This window comes from Zingiber officinale, chromosome 9B (assembly GCF_018446385.1).
Source record: "Zingiber officinale cultivar Zhangliang chromosome 9B, Zo_v1.1, whole genome shotgun sequence".
Classification (NCBI taxonomy): Eukaryota; Viridiplantae; Streptophyta; class Magnoliopsida; order Zingiberales; family Zingiberaceae; genus Zingiber; species Zingiber officinale.
In genome coordinates, this window is record NC_056003.1 from 32,875,251 (window position 1) to 32,880,954 (window position 5,704).

Consider the following 5,704-nt stretch of genomic DNA (forward strand, 5'->3'; position numbering starts at 1 on the left):
TAGCTGGTTTAGTAGAAAGCAACACTGTGTTGCGCTATCTACAACTGAGTCAGAATATATAGCCATAGGAGAATGTGTAGCCCAATTATTATGGATGATGCACACCTTAAAAGATTTCAACTTAAATATCACAAATGTAAAAGTCTTAATTGACAATATTAGTTCAATTAATTTAATAAAAAATCCAGTGCATCATTCAAGAACCAAACACATTGAAATTAGGCACCACTTTATTAGGGACCATGTCACTAAAGGTGATATTGAACTCAAATACATTGATTTCAAGTCAAATTTAGTCGACATATTTACCAAACCACTCCCTGAAAGTGAATTTAGTAATTTACCTAGAAAATTAGGAATGTGTTTAATAGACTAGGATTTTCAAATTACAAAATTGTTTTAAAAAATGGTTATTTTTTAGGCTAAAATTATTTCTATTCTTATTTTTCAAAAACTTCCCTATTTTTAGATTTTTAAAACAGTTTTAGCCTTAGACTAGTTCAAACTCCTTAGAAAGCATGTACCTATAGGACTAGTTTTTGAGCATCTCACCAACATCCTAGGCTTACCTTGCTTGTGTTTGACAAACATAGAAAAGGGGTGAAATGCATAGGCCACTTGCCTAAAACTTAAGATGCTTATTTCAGTGCATCAATATAAGTCTGGGCGTTAAATACAAGATATACATTAATCAAGTTAAGTTATTCAATTTAAACTTAACTTGACTAACCTAGTGAAAACTACTGTCTTCTGACAGTCAGTCAGTAACTAACTGGTTAGACATTTGACTTGATGTCAGGTTTAGGGGGAGGAATAAAATCAAAATCTTTAAAGTTCAAAATTACTTAGGTTTTGGAAAACAATATCTTCTCAGTTTTTGAAAATTCGATTCTACTTAGTCTTTGAAAACTGAGCTTTTTAAATATTTTAAATCATGGTTTTGAAATTAGTACGTTAAACTTTGAAAATTTAATTTTGGAAAAAGAATTTTACAAAATTATTTTAAAAACTCCTACTACTTCATTTTGAAACATTATTTTGATTTTAATTCTAAAAATGTGATCTTACTTTACCAAAATTAGTTGTGACAAACTTTGAAAACTAAAAGTAAAGTTCAAAATCATTTTTCTTAATGTTTGAATTCGATTTAACTTCACTTTGTTTTGAAAATAACCCTAAATCAAGTTCTGAAAAATTGGTCGTACTTAATTTTGACAATTTGATTTGACAAAATTAGTTTTGAAAATTACTATCAACTTAGTTTTGAAAATTATTTTAGAAAGTGACTTTTTTTTAAAAAAACTTATGTTTGAAAACTTGAATTTTTTACTTTGACCTTAAAAACTATACTTGAAAAATTAGCTATCTTTCAAAATTACAAAGTTATAAATCAGCTATCTTTCAAGACTTAGTTTTTTTTTCAAAGATTTAAGAAATAAAAGCAAAATAATCTATGTTTTAAACTCCCCCAGATTAACTTGACATTATTTCTTATTTTGTCTGCAGTCTGTATTTATGCTTACTTAATCCATACTTACTTTTGATGAATGCCGAAGGGGGAGGGTTAGGTGGTTAAGTTAGCTAAACCAAACTGAAAATACAAACTAACTTAAAAATCACATAAATGCATGTTGTTACTTATTTTTTCTTGCATATGTTTTCACTAACTTAACCAGGTTATCATTCCATCAAAAAGGGGGAGATTGTTGGTGCGGTTAGCACTAACGATTTAACCCAGGTTTTGATGAATGACAAATAGATTAAGTTAGGTTTGTCGTTATCTAATGCTTTGATCGAGTATGCAGGCTAAGTCCAGACAGGTCGACGAGCTGACCGGATGTCTGGCACGAAGTCCAAGCGGGTCGACGGGCTGACCGGATGCTTGGCGAGAAGTCCATCTAGGTCGACGGGTTGACCAGATAGCTGGCACGAAATCCAGCTAGGTCGACGGGCTAACCGGATCGCTGGCACAAAGTCCAGACGGGTCGAAGGGCTGACCGAACGTCTGGCAAGTAAGTAAAGGTAAGTCACTGGAGGAGAGTGACTATGAGGATGCATCCCAGTTAAGGGACAGTAGGCGTCGGTCCAGTTTAGGTCCATTTTGGATCCCTAAATTGAGACCCTGACTAGGTTCTGGTCTCGGGAAGACAGGACCTAACTCATAAATCTATATAAAATGTCTATACATATATTTTTATAACTCTATTTTGTAGATATAAATGTAGATCTTTAAATTCTTCACGCGTAGCAACTGACAGAGCTTGATTTCGAGTTCGGAGTCAAAAGTTATGACCTTCGGAAGATGACTGTATCAAACAAGTAGTTGGAGACGACTCGGATCAGCCAGATTCGAACTCTCCTCATCTGATCCGAATTTTTGGGATCTGATAAGCTCTAGAGACCCCTCCAAAGGGCTATAAAAGGAGGGGGTGAGCAAGCTTCAAGGACACAACTCTCAGAACGAAGAATCTGCTTCCTTGTGCTCCTGCTGCACTGCGATCTCCGACAAGCTTTTCCTTTCTGTTCTAAGTCTTTTTATTGTCGGTAATTTTTCCTTATTAGCAATATTGTACTTAACTTATAATCTATATTTCGAATTTCTGGTGAATTGCCCAATGAAAGTACTCACGAAGTACGGGCCTTCGAGTAGGAGTCGTCACTGGCTCCGAACGAAGTAAATCCACTGTGTTCAATTTTCTTATTCCGCTGCGTTTATACTTGTTTTTCGAATCGATATTCACCCCCCCCCCCTCTATCGACATTTCACGATCCAACAGGTCCAACTTGCTTATCTAGTGTTGATGTGATCAACCGTTGAGGGAAAGGTACTTGCGGCCTTTGGGAACTTCCTAGAGTAATGGAACTGAGTTCGTGTGGTCTTCTACTGTTCATCTCCTCAATTCTGTATAAATCCTTTTTAAGAAGTTCTTCATGATTCTTGCCACTTCTCAACTTAAAATTATTACACTGTTCACTAGACACTGTCTGTGTAGGAAGGGGATCTTGTTTGAACCAATTTGAAATAATTCTATCAATCTTTACCCCCAAATGTTTGAACTCCTCATTCTGTGACTTGTGGATTTCAAAACTCTTGAATGATTGAATTGTATTTTGTTTGACAGACTCTCTTGTATATATGGCTTGTACTTCTTGAATTTCTGAGGGAGATTCCATCCAACTTTTGTTTGACCATTCATGGAGGTCCAATGCTACTTGATCAATTAATGAATATGCTTCGTCTACACTCTTGTCCATAAAAGAATCTCCAGCTGATGAATCTAACAAACACTTATCTGAGAAAGAAATTCCCCTATAGAATATGTGCAAGGTCAACCACTTCTCCAAACCATGATGAGGGCACTATCTTTGTAGACTCTTGAATCTGTTCCATGCTTCAGATAATGATTCTCCATATGCCTGAGCAAAATTTATGATGCAATTCCTCATATAAATCGTTCTACTTGGAGGGAAAAAATGATTCAAAAATTGCTTCTCCAATTTTTCCCAACTTGTGATGCTTTGAGGACAGAGAGAATATAACCAAGTCCTTGCTTTATCCTTGATTCTAAAAGGAAATGCCATTAATAGCACTGCGTCTGCTGACACTCCTTCACAATTCACCATATCACAAAGTTCTAGAAATGTCTCAAGATGTAGATAAGGAATTTCTGATACTTCTCCTTCAAATTTGTGACCTTGTATCATGAAAATTAACTCTGAATCTAGTTGAAAATTTTCTACTTCAATATGAGGTGTACAATGGGAGACATAAACCTTGCAGAAATAGGTGCCAAGAAATCTCTTAAGGGCCGGCTTGACATGTTAGTGCTCAAGAAAAAAAAATTGAGTAAAAACAAAAATGAAGAATTAAAGATAAGAAATAAAATGCTATATAAAAAAAACAAGAAACAAAATGCAAAATTTAAATTGATAAAAAATAAAAAATAAAAAATAAAAAATAAAAAATAAAAATAATAAATGTAGAATTTAAAGACAAGAAAGAAAATGCAGGTTTTTTTTTTAAATTATGAAAATGGAAAAATAAAAACTATTTACAAGTTTAGATTAACTAAATTGCTAATCTACTAATGTTAATACGAATAGTCCCCGGGAACGGCGCCAAAAACTTGTTACGAACCACAAGTGCACGGATTCATCGTCGGTAATATATAAGATTGTCGAACCACAGGGACTGTTGATTAAGCACTAGAGATGCCACAAAGTAAGTTATCTAGACGGTCGAAAGTTGGCTTTGGCGCTTGCAAACTAACGAGAGTGATTGAAGAGAGAAAGAGAAGGATGAGAGAATTGATCTTGCAGGGAATTGAGCTTTGGCAGATGGATTCTAGGATTTCAGTTTCATTGTGATGGTATTGATGTATTACATTCTATCCTTTACTCATTGTCCATCAACATACGTTCGCCGGAAGCTAAAGCAACCATCCTTAAGCCATAAATAGAGAAGATCCCTGTGAAATCCTGTTACGGTTAACCCCTGTCACTAGGGCGCCTCGGTAGTGTAAGACCGTTGGTGGCCGGCTAGAAGGGGGGTTGGATAGCCTGCAAACACAAAAACAAAACCAACCCTTCTCAAACTCTTAAACTAATACTTGCATGAAGAATAAGCAGAAAGTAAATATAACATTAAAAGAAGAGACACAAGTATTTACTTGGTTACAACCGATGTGGTTGTTAATCCAAGGAAGTTGAAGCACTAAATACTCCTTCAGGTGGAGAAGCTTCTTACAACGTTGAAGTGTAGAAAACAGAAGCTTAACTCTAAATTACAACACACAAGCGTTGGAAATGAATTTCTGAGTTCATTGGAAAACTTCTAGAACAAGGCTATATTTATAGCCTTTGTCGGGGCGTCTGGAAGGGTTCCAGACACCCTGGGGGGATAAAACTTTATCCCCAACGTTCAGATCGAGTCAAAGCTCGATCCTGTGAAAAAGTCAACTCCGGGCGCCCCGAACCCAAAAGTCAACTCTGGTTGACTTTTTAGGTCTGGGTCCTCTGCTCCGGCTCTGGTCGCCTTGGTCCGGATCTTCAACTCCGGATCCGCTTGCTTGGGTGATCTCGGACATTCAAAAAAAGAACTCACCCGAACCCAAGTTCCGGTCTTCTCGAGCGGGCTTCCGCTCCGACTTCCCGTCCCTCGAAATCGCCGCGTGCTTCCTTCTCGTCCGCCAGCATACTCATCCGCAGTCTTCGTCCCTCAGTCACACCCCGTGCCGACCTTCTCTCTAGCTGCGTCTCTTACTCCCCGAGCAATCTTCCGCTCCGTCTTTCGTCCCTCGGAACCACCGCACGCTTCCCTCTCGTCCGCCGGTGTACTCTTCCGCAGCGCCTCGTCCCTCGAGCTCACCGCGTGTCGTCCTTCTCGCTAGCTGCGTCTTCCGCTCAAGTACCTGTACTCCTAAGCTCCTGCACACTTAGACACAAGGTTAGAAACACACAGGACCTAACTTAACTTGTTGATCACACCAAAACAACCTTGGGGTTCCAACAATCTCCCCCTTTTTGATGTGATCAACCCAAGTTAAGCTAGGGTAAAAATAGACACGAAAAATAAACACATTATATTGCAATAGCGTGCAACATGATAGAAAAATTAAATTTTTTAAAAAAATTAATTTCCAATTTTCTACCTCCCCCCTAGACTTATACTTTTTTTTCTCCCCCTTTGATCACAAAAAAAATT

At 37.3% G+C, this 5,704-nt stretch overlaps 1 non-coding gene across 1 annotated transcript; it reads left to right on the top strand.

Moving 5' to 3' along the window:
* The first annotated feature begins 3,343 nt into the window (after nt 1-3,343).
* On the top strand, nt 3,344-3,449 carry LOC122025894. The gene has a single exon (XR_006123912.1). It is a non-coding gene; the product is annotated as a small nucleolar RNA R71 (small nucleolar RNA).
* The last annotated feature ends 2,255 nt before the right edge of the window (nt 3,450-5,704 follow it).